This window comes from Palaemon carinicauda, chromosome 41 (assembly GCF_036898095.1).
Source record: "Palaemon carinicauda isolate YSFRI2023 chromosome 41, ASM3689809v2, whole genome shotgun sequence".
Lineage (NCBI taxonomy): Eukaryota > Metazoa > Arthropoda > Malacostraca > Decapoda > Palaemonidae > Palaemon > Palaemon carinicauda.
Window position 1 is genome coordinate 4930572 of NC_090765.1, and position 17500 is coordinate 4948071.

General features: G+C 32.8%; 2 protein-coding genes across 5 annotated transcripts in view; one reads left to right on the forward strand and one right to left on the reverse strand.

The window, feature by feature from the left end:
* The window catches only part of LOC137632335 (leukocyte antigen CD37-like), a 457406-nt gene extending 443619 nt beyond the window's left edge, over positions 1–13787 (forward strand). The window contains exon 4 of the mRNA XM_068364267.1: positions 9759–13787. The gene's annotated coding sequence lies outside the window, so the exon portion shown is untranslated. The remainder of the gene's footprint in view (positions 1–9758) is intronic.
* The window catches only part of LOC137632337 (pseudouridine-5'-phosphate glycosidase-like), a 350199-nt gene that overhangs the window by 88611 nt on the left and 244088 nt on the right, over positions 1–17500 (reverse strand). The gene's annotated exons all lie outside the window — the stretch shown is intronic.

Below are 17500 nucleotides of genomic sequence, written 5' to 3' on the forward strand. Positions count from 1 at the left end.
TAAAGCCTTCCGGATCTCTTGGTTGATTCAAGTCTAGCTGTCTTTTTATTTTGGCCTAATATGATCCTCATAAATATTTTATTTGTTAGGGAGAGTAAATTTGTTGGGCGGTAATTTTTCATGTACTTTTGTCTCCCTTTTTGTGAATTTGTATAATGATAAAGTTTTTCCAACCTGTAGGTATAGATAATTCTTGCAGACATTTAGTGTAGTGTTCAACGATTTATACTACTATGAAATCTCTTCCATCTATTATTAAATCAATTAATAGGTTATCTTCTCATGTTGCTTTGCCTCTTTTCATGCCTTTTCAATGCTTTTTTCACTTCTACTGTTACGGTTGGTACCGGCTTAGGTGTTTCATTATTTTTAATGGTAAATTTATTTCTTACATCACGATTGTATAGCATTGTATAGAAATCCCCTGCTATTTTTATCACCCCATCTCTAATGTGGATATTTTCATTTTCATCTTTTTAAGCAAACATCTGTTAGCGCCCTGTTCCGAGTCGTTTTTTCATCAATCTGATGCTTCTTCCTTTCTTTAGTGTTTCCTCAATTTTGGTCTGATTGTGTTTACGAATATGTCGGGTCTTTAGTTAGTTAAATGGTTTGGATACTTCTGCTAAAGCTATTTCATCTCTCTTGGATCTTATCATCATTTCCAATATTTTCTTTACTAGGTTTTTTCGGTCTTTTCTGACAGTTTTCCACCCATCACTTGTGTAGATTCCAATACAAATTTTATCAAATTACTCTTCATAACTTCTTTACTTGCTTCCAATCCATCATGTACCTGGGAATACTTATTTTGTATCACTAAACTAAATGTAATTTATATATATATATATATATATATATATATATATATATATATATATATATATATATATATATATATATATATACATATATATATGTGTGTGTGTGTGTGTGTGTGTGTGTGTATGAAGGTAGATAAATTTTCAACTAACGTTGCTTTGGAGCTCAGTCATTCACTCTCACTACTAGACCAGAATTCGAACCTTGGGGAGAATCGACTTGGTGCCCTTTTCAAATATAATAACAGTGCTAACTTACTGTTTCTTATAAAATTATGAGATTTTCTGTGGTTTTAAATCTTAACAACTACCTTGTATGTCAAGATGCTAAGCATAGTTTTATATTCACACTTGCACAACTAAATTCTTTCCTTGTGATACCTGTCGAAAAAAATAACTAAAAACGTTATATATATTAAGCCTTTAAACAATTCATTATACATTCGTTGATAGCACAGCTTGCAAATGTCTTCCAAATTTTCCTTTCAAAACCTGAGAGAATTAATTCCATAAAACTTTATTTGTGGTTCTTTTAATCCCAATTTTTCTTTCTTTTCGACTTTTCACATTTTATTCACATTTAATTTTAGTATGTGCTTACTAATAGCCCGATATAAAGCATACTTCTTACACCATTGTTTAAAAAAAATATCTCTCAGCAAAAACTCTGTCCGAATGGCATTTCAGTAAAGAAAACCTTCGCTTCGAGTGAAGCTTAGCTTAGGGAAAATCGCCAGAAAAGAAAGACCAACATAACGTCAAAATAGTGCTAAAATCACTTGCCGTGAAACCTACCAATATAATAAATCAGACAAGATATTAGCAAATGAACTTTGTAACACTTTTAGCGTATATTAAGAAAAAAAAGTATTCTAATAAAAAGTCATTATAACCTCAGCAAACTCTATAACAAGCAAAGGGAAAAATTAAGATAGCGCAATTTATACCACACAAATAATTATTGTTTCAGAGTCGTATTTATAGGGTAGGAAGCGGCGACTAACAAAGCTTCCAGATCCCCACTCGGACTGTCTTCAAAGTTAGTCAGTGTCTACGTGAACATGTACAAACTGTTATGGCTGTCACAATAAACGCATGGGAGGTGATATAGATAAAAATATTCGGAAAAGCAACAATTTTTTCTCAACTAAGTTGTGTTAAACTCTGTAACAGTAATGTTCCAATGTTTGTCAGATACAGGATGGACATACAAAAGCATTGTTGTGGCTGTGTTCAAACAGAATCAATTGATTAAAATCATACAACATTCATTCCCCTGGCTTTGTAGGTGCTGAGCGAATACAAACTTAAAAACAAATATTCTAATATTCGTCCAAAGCTGTACATCAACTTGATCGTGATGAAAGCTGCCATATATAGAGCAGAGTCCTCAAAACCAGAAAATGCTATTATTTTTTAATTCACTTACATTGTTTAAATTAAATAAAAATTCGTTCAAACAATTCTCAATTTGAATTGAAATTGACGTCAACAAAATGTAACTGACTTGTTTGGTGTTCCTACTCAAGAAAGAACATTTCTTTCATGAAATATCTGAGAATGGGGCATTAAAAATTAGAATGAATGTCAACACAATATTGGACAAGACTCATTATCGAGATATTGCAACATATCTATCGCTACTTTGACTGTATTATACTGTCAGATTCTGATTCCTTGTCTGAATCTGCTTCTTTTATATGGAATAGTTACCACAAATTCAGAACACGAGAATGAAATTGCTCTCTTTAAACAGATGGAAATTGCATGGTTAACAATAGATTAAATTCATATCACAAAAACTTTCGAAATGAAAGTCAAGAAATAATTTGAAAGGTTTTCTTAACTTGATGATTTTGACAGCCTCTCTCAACCGTGCATGAACACAACATTCCGAAAAAAAAAAAAAAAAGTTAAAACACTAACTGAGAAACGCTTCTCAGAACAAACCCGCCATGGTAGCGGTCTCAGATCAATACTTTTTTTTTTTTTTTTAACTATAAATATCTATAATGAATACGTGTTGTGATTTTGTTTGTTTTGTCGGTTCGTTGATCGACAGACTTCCCTATTATGCAGTGCTCTATCTATGTTCTACTCTACATTGATAATTGATATGTACTATACGGTGGCATAGATATAAATATTACACTCTCTGTCGAAAGGGATATAACAGCAACAAAGTAATGTCTTCATTATTACCATTAACGATGCATACAAGAGAACACGTGTACACGAAAGAAAGGGTGGCATCTAATAAAATTAACGTATTAAAGCGCATTACAGTACTAATACATATTAAATCAGTACCCAAAACCACATCCCACTCTTTAATTAAATATGAAGGCAGAAAAAAATAAATAAGAATGTTAAAATAAGAGAGGAGGAAGAAGTAATAGAATAAAGAATCAAAGCCGTGTTGGCGACATCGATTTCCGTTGAGCTAAAGCCCTCGAATTTGAACTTCTCGTCCTCTCCCAGAAACTTCATGGCTAATACTCTTTAACAATTAGACGACTCGTCATTAGGATCGATTAGCCTCAATACCAGGAATTATAGTCAGTCTCGTCATTATTTTATTTATTTCTCTAATTTAGTCGTAGATTTTTCTTTAACACACTTTCAGTTGTTTAATCTGTTTCCCTCGCCATTACGAGATTGAAATCAGAAAATCTTTTCACCTCTCTCTCATCTAATACTTGCATGATTCCCTAGCATTCTACCTCTAAACTTGTATTTTTTTTCTCTCTCTCTCTCTCTCTCTCTCTCTCTCTCTCTCTCTCTCTCTCTCTCTCTCTCTCTCTCTCTCCAATAATCGACAAGACCTGTATGATTCTCTTCAAAGGCAATCGAGTAGCTTTCCAAGAAGTTTGAAATCCCTCCTCAAGTCCCCTTCAGCCCCTGGACTCAATGGGATCCCAGACTATCTGTAAAAGCCTCTTGAGGAAATTCAGTATGGTATGGTACAATGCCCCTAATAAAAACGCCACTTATAAACTATAGCTGTTGTGTACAATAGAATTTTTATTTCCATTCATAAATATTAGTTATATGCCGTACTGAATTACCATCTCAAGGTTCCGGATAAATTATTCATAAGACAAACAAATATAACACTAGATAAAAGGAAAACCATACCCAGAAATTCTAATATTTGTACCTAATATTGTAATGATATATATATATATATATACTGTATATATATATATATATATATATATATATATATATATATATATATATATATATATATATATATATACTGTATATATATATATATATATATATATATATATATATATATATATATATATACTGTATATATATATATATACACAGTATATATATATATATATATATATATATATATATATATATATATATATATATATGTGTGTGTGTGTGTGTGTGTGTGTGTGTCCATGTGTTTGTGTCCCACATCAACACGTCAGTCCTTCTCATACTATTTAAGGATGTAATAATTCACTATGAACCACATTGTTCATTTCATGTTTTATAAACGACTATTCCATTTGACTTTCTTCGTGTACGTTACTACAAGACGCCATCTTGATAACCGACATGTTTCGTCTTTAGTGGAAATAAATCCCAAGAACTTAATCAATATCAAAAGGCCCCCTTTAACAAATCCAAAATAGTTAAACAACTAAGTAGGTGGAGAAGGTTAAGCAGAGGCAAAGCAGTATAAAAATAAGGCTATATAACGGAGAAGAAGGTACATGAAAGAACGAGTAGTTAACCAGTTAACCTACACCGAGCTACATACAGTACTGGGCAAAAACTGGTGGAACTCAAACGTAACCTTATAGTAGTCTTTCCGACCGGTTGAAAGTTTATTTTTTAATTTCTACATCGATATATCGTATCGTTTGATTTACAATCTACCAATTCTGTTTAGATAGTTTTATATGTCAATTATTATTGCTAACCTTACATGGTCGACAAATTCTATTTAATTTTACTAAGTTTAACCAAATAGGTGTATTATTCACATATCTCAATAAACCTATTCTTTTAACACTTTATACAGCAAACTACAAAATACAGAATTGCTCTTTCATTCAATAAAGCTTTGTTCTTAAAAGTGGAAGTTGGTAAATAACAACAAAACAACGTCACGAGTATTACTTCATAAATCACTAATTAGGGCTGTTCAATTAGCCGACGCTGCAGCTGATGACGCCCCTTGAAAATTTGTTGACACTAATTGAAAACCACTGCTTCACATATGAACGATAAAGTAGACAGATAAGCATTTGTAAGCCAATGATTCATAATTACGAAATTAAATTAGTTTCCTAATAAATATATGAATATAAAACACAAATTGTTTTAAACATGTCTTTTCAACCTAGTTTTGCATCAGAAAAAAATTTTATATTTCCTAATTCATTACTAAAACAGACGCTGATCTGTTCCATTAGGTTAATTTCGTTTAACACCTGTCTTCTTAAAATCACCAACTTCCCTCTGATCCCCTCTCTTGAGACTTCTTTGGAACATCATTGCTGGACGACCTTACCTTCTCGAGCCTTTGCTCCATTCCCAGAAGTAGTTTCTTTCTTCTCAACAACTTTTGCTTTCTTTTGATCCCTTTCCATCGGACATCCATTTCTTTTAACTCATTCCCCTCAGACACCCAGCCTCGCATCCGGTACAGTCTTGTTCGATCCATTGCCAACGAGAACCACTGTCCCTAGGCAGCTTTTCCTTTCCTTTGATCCATTACCAACGGGCACCTCAGAATTCAACATAGCTTTCTCTTTTCTTTGATCTATTCTAATCTTGTTCCTATGCCCTGAATACAGCTTTCCCTTACCCTCATTCCACGCCAATTAGACCTCTTGGTTCTTTTATGAATTTACATTTGTCTATCCCTATCAGACATCCATGCCTCTGCCACAACTTTTCATTTGCTTTGAATTTCCCAGCCAGGGACCCATGTCCACGCTCACGTTTTCACCCTCTTTTGATCAGCTCCATTCAAACCTATTCTGCCTTTGCTACAGCTTTCATTCCCTTGTATCGATTTCCATCAAACAGCCTAGAAATTGCTCTGGTGTTTCTATACATTGCCTCATGCCGATCAAACAGTCTCGCATTCACTACAACGTTCTTTCTTTTGATTCATTGACACCAGTTCCAATCAGATAACTCAACTTCCCTTAAGCTTAATGAGAGGGTTTGAGAAAACTACCCATTTGCGAATAGATGAATAATTCGGAACCCTACAGAAGAAAAAAAAACCTTTCCTCCGAACTATTGATATGGCAGAAAAGTTTTAAAGCTTTTTTTTTCTCAAGCTGTAAGAAAGTAATGAAATGAGACCAAGATGGAAACTTTTAAATATTATAATTCACAATATCAAACGCAGACATCAACTATTTATCTGTGAATAATGTGTACATACATATGTGCAATAAACAGTTCTCGGCCTAACCAAAAAAGTGCCACTAACGAAGGAAATCTCTTCCATTTTTTTCCAACAGGGTCAACCGTAACAACTACAACTAGTCCATCAATGTTATGATGTTGTTATACAACTGCAAGAGATTGAATTATGGGAATTAAATTCATTCTTTAAATCAAGAATGGCCACAAAAATGGGAATCGCTACTAAGACTTGGATTTAAGAAACAGACCGAAGTTTTGTACCCCGGACTTGTTAGACTGGGAAAAAAAATCAATCGACTATAATCAAGAGACGCAGTTGGGTGATTCCACCATTGCCTCCAACAATGTGTTGGCAGAAGCATTTTTCTAGAGCATCATTAAGTTCACTCATACATTTCTTCTGCATTTCACCCTGAACGACTCCTTCAAATGTCGTAATTCTAATCAACAATAATGGTTTGCCCAATATCATGTGACTTAACAAGAAAGCAATATCAAAATCCAAAAACACAAAAGGTCATGATCTTATAAAAACTTTCTAAGTTTCCTTTGGATCCTTAAATCAGGGTCAAAAAAGTAATTTTTTACTAAAATTATTTCGAACAGAAATAAAGGATTAGAAAAAAGTTAAATGGGGTTATCTAGCCTCCTTGAAAACAAATGGCATTTAGAATTGTTTGCAAAACCATCTTGCAGAAATCTAAATCATCACTAAAATGTCAGTAACAAAAGTGAGCATTGAGCCATTACTAATGCCTGTAGTCGTGTTATCTTTTCGAAAGACAAACATATGTCATCTTAAACAGAGCAGAATCTACCACACGTGCAGGAGAGGGTCGTCTTCTCACTTATCTGTCTCATTTTAAATCAGCAACTAAATTCTTAATAGTGAAATAAAGAGGGGATTCTTCAGTGTGTTTCATATCTTATTGGATTTTCTTTTACCGGTACTTCATTATTGTACTTACTTTTATTTTTATTATTTTCAGATTTTTCTTGCACCTACCAACTTCCAAAGGCAATGTTATAAAGGCAAACAATTAAATTCACGTGTAATTATGTAGCACGTTGTCTTATGCAACCTCTCCTAAAGTTCTAGTTACTCCAATTCTTTCTGGGCGAGGCCGATATTTTATGAATAACTCTTGTGTTATGAATAAGCAAACATATTGTGTAGTTTCTCAACATTTCATACAAAATATTTATTCTACTTCATATATCTTTAAATATGCATTTCCATCCGCAATAGCCATGACGCATTCTCTCTACTGTATATAATCATACAAGTTGCAAAGGAATTTAAACAATGTATGTTCAAGTCCATCAGTCAAATTACCAATCCTAGTCAACGATAGCACTTACGAAGCACGGCCCCAATAAATCAATATAACAACAGGACCAACCCAGTATCCTTTTGTTATTACCAGTACTATGAAACTATCAAATGGCGTAGTTTATGGTGGATTCAGTGTCAAATATACTGTAGGTCTAGAAAATCTTAAACTCTACCAATAAAGTTGATTACTTCAAAGACAAAGAAAACTGCACTCCTACTAGAAAGTACCTTGCCCTTTTCTCAGACTCACATCTGAACTATTACTGTGTGCGCATAGGGACGAAGGGAAGTTGTATGTTTATATATATGTTTACAATATACCACACACACACACACACACACATATATATATAATATATATATATATATATATATATATATATATATATATATATATATATATATATATATATGTGTGTGTGTGTGTGTGTGCGTGTGTGTATAATGTATATACACACACAAACATATATACATATATATATATTATATATATACATACATACATACATACACGTTCAATATACACACACATATATACGCAGATGGCTTTGCATATGCGTGTATATATATATATATATATATATATATATATATATATATATATATATATATATATATAAATATATATATATATATATATATATATATATGTGTGTGTGTGTTTGTGTATATATGTATATATAAATATAAATAAATATATATATATATATATATATATATATATATATATATATATATATATATGTGTGTGTATATATATATATATATATATATATATATATATATATATATATATATGTGTGTGTGTGTGTGTATGTGTGTGTACACTATTTGCAATTTGTAGCTGAAAAATCCTCCAGACATTAAGAAAAAGCTGGAAGAAACTTCTCCAGCAAGACGAACATCAAAGATATCTCAAGGAATCTAAAATCTTTAGAAGCGACTGATCACAAATTTCAGCTCTGCAAAGGTTAAAAGGAGAAACATGAGATGAAAAAATGAAAAGGGATAAGCAGTAAATTACTACTATGAAGAAGGGGGTAAAATAAATATTACAAAGTCTAAAGAATAATGAATATAAGAGGGAAATGTAAAGATGAAATGAAAGATAAGGAGTAACTATGAAAAAGAGGTAAATAAAGTAAAGAAGCTACAAACATATTTTGAAAAAAAAAAAAGTGTAAAGATACACAAAATAAAAAGATTAGAGTGAGCAATGTAATCAGTAAAGTGACAAATAAAAAAACTGGAAGGGGAAAACTCGGACTAAATTTTCATGAAATGACAAGGAATAAGAAGAAGAAAAAGAAGAAGAAGAAAGGAAATGATGTCGATATTGGAAGAGGGGCAAAATTAATGCTGATGGAGCTAGGAGTGTAAAAATCCCCCAAAGAGAATAATAAAACACAAAAGGGAAAAATAAAAGATTAAAGAAAATAAAAATGAAAGAAATTGAGAAGTATCAATCCGAGAAAAAGAGACAGGAAGACACAAAACAAAATAGCCAAAAAGATACTTTTAAAAAGCAAAAAAGTCATAAAAATAAAACATTTAATTAAATGTAAAAAAAAAACTTACTGAAAAGGAATTGTTAGAAGGAAATGAACAAAAAAGGGAAATGAAATGGAAACGAAGAGATAAACCGACCTAAAAAATACTGTTTCTCGCTCTGAAATAATTATATTCATTAATGAATTTTCATAAAATGATACGTAGAAAGGGAAAATAATAAATTTAATGCCTATTTTTTATACCTCCTAATGTAAATTATTCCAATTATACACAAGCGTACATGCTCACACACAGACACATATAAATACACACACACATTATATATATATATATATATATATATATATATATATATATATATATATATATATATATATATATATATATATATATACGAAATGTAACTGAGGCCCTTCGCGTCAATAGGCGTAGGAGGAGATGATGATGACATACTTAAGTATATAATATATACAGTGTATTTACTGCATATACATACACAACATTAATTCATAAATAGCATTGTGCACCATTAATAATATAAATTACAAGAATTTACTTCCAATATATAAATATACAATTTAGAACTGATGTTTTTATAACAAAATTTTCTGCTTAATTAACAAAGCCTAATCTAATAAACAATCGATTAACACGTGTATATATCTCTTTTCCAGATCGCACATGGACTACACGGAGGAAAAATGAAGCAAGAATTCCGACAACGAATAATGGACCATTATCATCTGTGGATTGAAGCTGAGGGCTCCAAATGGTTGTAGGGAAAAATAGCCACCGTATACTCCTGCACTAAGGATAACTATCCTTTTCTCTAAGGGGAGCATCCTACCAGAATGGACAAAATGTGCGACATCGACTCCTATTCCTCCGGGTCATAAAGATGGCCTCCGTCAGCATCCAGTCCACTTCGATGGAAAGCACATAATACGATTCACCGGCGGTTGCAAGGTCGAATGTCCCTTCCTTTCCGAAGCTCCAGGGGACTCTTCGAGGGGTGGGGGGACGGGTAGTGACAAACAGTTCGAGAAGACGGACTCTGCACCTACTGTAGGTGCTGTAATAAATATCAAACGCTGAACAATTTTGAGCCTTCGCGGAAGGCAGCAAAGATCTAATCTCCTACTTCAAAAGAAAAGTCTCATCACAATGCAATATTTGTATTTTATTTATGAGTAGGAATGTGTGGCAAATACACAAGTTAAACATTCTCCCGCCTAACAACAGTATTTCAAATCTGTATTAACCTATAACGAATATGTACATAGGAGAGCCCCGAACTCCATATATATAAACAATTAAGAAAATAAATGGTAAAATAAAATGAACAGGAATTGACCTGAAAGCGGTCATGGGAAGGAGAAAGGGAGAGAGTTAAGGTGATTAGGCCATCTGGTACTGACGGAAATTAACTGTGATTGTTGGATGAATGTCGAGTTTCTTGTTTGGTAGGTGCAAAGGACAAGAAACAATGCAAACTAGTATCAGGTCAGCATAAACCTGCTATGGCGTAATCCTGTGATGCCCCTTTGTAAGATAAGCAATGTATATTGTTGAAGTAGGAATCAAGTTAAATTTTATTTAGTGTTGAATAAACTGAATGGGTTACAGACATAAAATATAAGCTTAAATAAAATTTGTGTAAATATATATATACACAAAAGGAAAATATATATATAGAATATATAATTATGAACTGTTTATATGCATATGTATACACAGGTAAACAGTGAATTCTTCAAAACTGTTTAAGGATTCAAATATAGGTAAAACACCACAGAATGCTTAAACTTTCACATAATTAATCACTCATTAAATTCGTGTTATTTGAACGCTTTTATATTCATATGCAATCCATGAATACAGAGAAATCACCATTATCTATATAATTTCATTTTAAATTAGTATGAATCGGCACCTGTCGGGCTCAATTCTCCAGAACCTTGAACAAACATCGACCTTACCTTAGGGTAATCATGATACGCTTTCTTGGACAACTGCTGCTGTTCCTGGGGCATCTACAGTAACTGTTAGGGCTTCTGGGTACCCTTCGTGGTTTAGAGATATTTTGGGCCTCGGGTTTCTCATCTAATGACGTCATTTAAAGTACCCCTCGTGCTAGCTGCCATATTATCAGCTGGTGCTTATTTTGTTATTGTTAATAGTATTATTAAGCAGATAAATGGAATGGCATAAATACCTAGGACAGAAAACCCGAGGCTTAAAACATCATTAAACCCTAGACATTGGAAAAAGACAAAATGTGGATTTATGTACAAAAACAGAAACAGAACAGCAGGCGAAAGTCGCCTCCAAATCAGTAGTTCAAGGAACCGTCACTATAATCTCGTTAAAGTCCAAACTCAGTTCGGGGAGATGCCAGAAGAAAATCACCAAATATCCCCATTAAAATACGTTCTCTCTCTCTCTCTCTCTCTCTCTCTCTCTCTCTCTCTCTCTCTCTCTCTCTCTCTCAACGTAATTATCTGAAATCACAAGAGGTAATTGTGAACGGAATTCCTTGGAATACTGAATTGGAAACCGGATGCATAGAATGGGAACAGAAGGGAGAGGAGGTAGAGGTAGATGAAAGAGAAAATGAAAGAAGGGAAAGAAGGAATAAATTGAAGAAATAAAGTTGGAAAAAATAACCAAGGGGAACCGAAAACTAAATCTTGTTATCCTCTTAACACTACTTGTCGATCCAAGGGCTTTTGTTTGAATCACCTCCTTCACTTCAATCTTATTCTTCTTTGATTTTCATAAATAATAAGAGCAATTCAGCACAAGATCCCGTTAAATACACCTATGATTTATACACGAAAAACAAATACACAGATTAACTCCAAGAAATCTTTCTTCTTATTGAAAATAACTGTGGGTATGTGTGTGTGTGAGAGAGAGAGAGAGAGAGAGAGAGAGAGAGAGAGAGAGAGAGAGAGAGAGAGAGAGAGATACCTGCCAACAAAGTCCTCAATGAAAATATCCATCAGGATTTAAATCAAATTTTCACGGCGATCACATGATTGAGCTAATACAGAGGTCCTGGCCATCAATTTCCTTCATTTAACATAATGTTGGAATATGAAAAGTTAAAGTCCCACAATTAAGTATCCTGAATTAGTCTCTATTTGTGACATGTTCAAATATAAAGCTCCTGCGACCAAACAGCAACGCTATTCTTATATGATTCGTAGCTATTAAAAACATAAAGATACACAAACATTAAAATTCAAGTATGGAAAAGACTTCAAAATTATTAGTTGGAGTCTAATTATTTTTATTAAAAAGCTGTGGTGCAAAAAACTATGTAAACTCGTATCACCAATAATGAAATTCAAGTCTTTAACTAGCAAATGAACACCTAAATGCATTTGTATGACTGGAAAATATAACATTGTATGAAACAACCATGTGAAAAATGATAAAAAATAATGAAATCCAAAATATTTCTCAAAACGTTGTGATGAGATTCTTCAATGGAACGCCTTCAAACATGCTCATATCACTTTCGAATTCTGCAACAACTAATGGATGACTGAATGACAGGTGCAACGAAACAAATCTTAAATTAATATTATAACTATTTTAAAGAATAAGAATATTAATAAATATGATAACTTGGCATCACCAGTTGGTGTGATATGCTAGTATCCCAAAACTGACATGTCAGATATTTAAGACTAGCGGTTTTTGTTATCCTTTTTTTACAAATCTGACACTCTAAAGAGGGGCTGACATAAAACCATATTCATTAAAAATAAAAATAATCGGATAAAACATTAGTATTTCTTCTAAATGGCCTCTGACTGTTCATCGCTTCCTGGCACTTAGGGTGGCATTCAAAATTTCGGTAGCAAAATCAAATATACACACAAACTTGAACATACAAACTAAGCCTAAATAAACAACCTTTGAAGACTCCCATCACCCTTTGAAAGCTTTAGATTACGATAGCCGACTTCTATCTGCTAATATATTAGCTACATATATTAAAATGTCACCCTATTATCAATGAGCACAGCTTAAATTCAGAGACAGAGCCCGCAGACTCTCGAAAACGAATAACTTGCAAACCCTTTCGGCAACTTTGATGTTAAGACTACAGGTACGTCTATCCTCTACAAACTTATTTTGGAAGACTATTGCCAAACTTACAACAATTTACATACAAAACATTGAGATGAAATTGAATTTAGAACCAAAACCGTATGATAACGTGTAGTGCAGATTATTATTAATGTAATAGCTTGACTTTTAATGGGAAATGAAGCTATAGTAAAAATCAATTCGATTCCCACGCTTCTGCCACATATGGCACAATTTATATCAAACGTATTAGCCATTCTCTATTTCAGCTAGCATTACATATTTACAATATATCTTATAAAATGAATTCGTTAATTGAAACCTACATTCAGAGGAATGTCCCATTATTTACAATTCTTTCAAAGTCATGACTTGATTCTCTATATCCGGAAACATGTCCACATCCTAATTACTTGAATGCCATGTAAGCTATTCTTTCAGGGCGCCACTGGCAAAGGCACTCATGAACCAGTCTGGTGCAGTGACAGGATATTTGATACAATGCGTTAGCCTCTTACAACAACAACCTCTCTCTCTCTCTCTCTCTCTCTCTCTCTCTCTCTCTCTCTCTCTCTCTCTCTCTCTCTCTCTCTCTCTCTCTCTCTACCGATGTGTTTAGGGATCGATGTTTCCCCATTTTCTCAAAAGACTTACATTTGCAAATGAGAATGATATAGGCGACATACAAGGCAAAAGTGACACCATATTCAATTGAAATGAGTAAAAAACGAATCACAGCATATATGTTTAAAAAGTTCAAAATCCCCGGTAAATTACTTTCCTTTGCAAGGAAGTCAATCCAGTTTGTTGGAGTCAATATCATACGACAATAACTGACCTTATAGAAATCACAATAATAAAAAGGTAATTAAAGATATCTTCCAAATACAGTTTAATTATGAAAAAAAAGATATTAATGAAAGGGAGCCAATGATAAAAAAGGTAATTAAAGAGATCGCAAAAAAAATAATTCTTTTAAAAAACACCCTAAATTTATCTTACGATTTACTTTATTCCAACAATTTCTAGGACATACACAAGGCCTGTGACAGGAAACAAAGAAAAAACTACAAGGAGTTCAGTTTTACCTCAAAAAATGTATCTTTTATACTCTTAACCAAACAAGACACCGTATTGTTAATTTGCTTTATGTAAAAATACATACAGATTAAAACAAACATTCGAAGCTTTTTTTACGGGTCTTCTGAAAACATACCTGACACAAGCTCGTGTAAAACTCGATTTGTTGTATAGACTACTAAAAAACCAGTTCCATGAATAAAACCTGATGTACTGTATATACACAAAAACCCATTTCTATGAGTACCTATCTTACGCCATTCTTTAATAGATAATAAAATACATCTAATTTTTCATGATTTCAATTAAGATATAACACAAGCTTTATCAAACACGCCTAGTACTTACAACTTTAGTAGGATTAAGTCGCTAATATATCAAGCTGTGTGGAAATATTTCAAAAGAATGTTTAAAAAAAAAACGGGATCCCTAAAATCACGTCTTAGACGACTAGGTTACCCAGCAAAATTCTTTTCTTGTCTAAAGTCCACACTGACACTGCCTGAGAGGTGTCCTAAAAAATGCTTCCCAGATGTTTTGCGATATCATGGATCTTGCATAGGTCAGCTAAGATGGTCCGGTTTCATCGCTGACGAGTCTCCCAGCAATCATATCGTTGGCCGGTGTTTCCATTGATTAAATTGGATTGAATCGCGTTTATGAATTTGGGCTATATAGCACGGCACTGGGGCCAAGTGCAACCGGGGTTAAAATACCACAGTTGCACGAAGAAGTTTAGGTTTATTGTGGTTGGACTACAAGAAGGAAGAAAGGGAGTCCGAACGGAGGTCAAGTAGAAGGATATAACGCAAGTACTGCTAGAGCCCGACTAAATGATGCAAAGACCCTCAAGGAACGCCTACAGTGAGCCGCGTGAGGTACACTGATAGCACTACCTCCTACAATATCCCAAACCCCAGAGATATAATGAGCACAGCAAGTTTCCTTAGCGATATGATATTATGGCAGGTGTCCCATGTGATACGTCCCTATGGGTGTACCTAGAGATATAATTCTCCTGACATGTGTCCCTAAATACGTCCCCTCCCTTTTAAAAATAGGCAACCATAGATCACGAGGAAAACGGAAATTGATATACGTGCAGTTTACTGGATTAAATATTCAAAAATTATTAAACAAATTATCGAAAAATGTAAAAACCAAAATCCAATAAGATGTTATTTTTGGAAAAAAAAGGGCAGAGCATTTCATCAAAATCTCGTCACGAAACTTGAAAATATATTTCGAATTACCCGTCCAGTTTACTGGTGTAGTAATAAACGTGTATTTGCTGTTCCCTTTCTTATTGTCAAATGAAAGTGTGAGTTTGCTTTGTTTTCTTTTTTTCATATTTCATTGATTGAGTAATCAATTTCTTCAAGATACAGCCGCAGCCACACGCACTTTAATCAATGCAGTAACCTTAGAAATTCCCACTGTCTTTCTTGTAAGAAAATCAAAGTTGATATAACATGAATGTCTGTATGTATATAAATTTATACACACAAACATTAACCAGATATACATGCACAAACAGCAAACACTGTAGCACATCGCCTTAATCCTCCAATGAAAATACTTGGGCAATAAAAGTTTCACCATCAAAGACAGACAAAACAGCACTTTAAATATCATCTTTCAATGGCATCCTCACCATAACCACACAAATCTTTTAAGGGATAGACAGAGCCCACCGTAACAAGAGAGTGTATTCCGGTACAGAATTTCTCTTTCCTTCATTGAATTATTTTCTGACTCGAAAAAAAAGGAAAAAAAAAATCTGCTCCGCATAAACTTCAAATTCTTTAATCCCTAAAAGCAGGCGAATTGGTGCAGAAAAAAATACTTTTCTATGCTGCTATACGATTTATAATATTTCCACAAAATATGGTCATAATGTCTCACGAAATAAGTGCAAGCCCAATAATCAAAATTCTTAAATGAACTTGATCAGAAAAACGTGTTGCTATCTTATTACCAGTGATAACAAAGGAATATTTTAGAACATCGGTGGAAGTTATATTATGATTTGCGAAAAGGTCCTCAATATAAATCAATAACTACTATCACTGCTAACAAAGACATCCATCTATTCTCATGTCATCACTTATCAACTCGTTATTCCAAAGGTAATCTCTCCAACCATACCAGCATCCCACGTCTTTGATGCTCTACTCCATATTCATAACAGCGACACAACATACCTATCTACAGTCTTGTTTTCAGTATGATAAGTGAATCCATTTACAGAAAAATACCACTTACTCTGTTGTCTACACAACGATCTTAGTTCAATTGCCAAAATTTACATCACCAACAATACATACTCAAGGATCTATGTTCAGTGGCCAAAAGACCCTAAATTTATAATTTCCACATAAGGCTCCTGGCTAGCTTGCAAAAACACACGACCAGCGTCTGCTAAGTAAGGATCTTGAATCAAACGCGAAAAAAAATCATTGGATCGACAATTCTAGTAATTCTGTTCCATTGCCCAAGAGTTGTGTAATTTCTCCCGTTTTCAATCCAACAGAGAAATAAATAAACTCCCTTTTTGGTGTATACATATATTACAATTTGCCGCTAATTACCATCATTATTACTGTAACCTATGTAATTATACATTATCACTACTGTAAGTTATTAGCATTACATATATATATATATATATATATATATATATATATATATATATATATATATATATATATATATATATATAGATATATATATATATACATCAGGAAGAGCATAATGTTTGTACATAGAGGACTGTTTTATTTCAAGATGTATATGTGCTTGTTTTTATCGTTTGTATATAAAGTGGAATATATATGTATGCATACATACTGTATACTGTATATGTTTATGCATGTATGTGTGTTTGTACATATATGTATGGAAATGTATATGTATGTATATAAGTATATAACACTTGTATGAATACTTAAATATAATTATATGTAAACATAATTACCTATACATATAGATACATAAACACAAACATATAATATATCTATATATATATATATATATATATATATATATATATATATATATATATATATATATATATATATATATATATATATATATATATATATATGGCAAAAAATTCCTTTTCTGTTACATTAACTACCCATAACTCCATTTCAGCAAATATCCGATAAACCTAAAGTGCTCCAATAATATTGAATAATTGCAAATCATGACCTCCATTAAACAGCTTGAC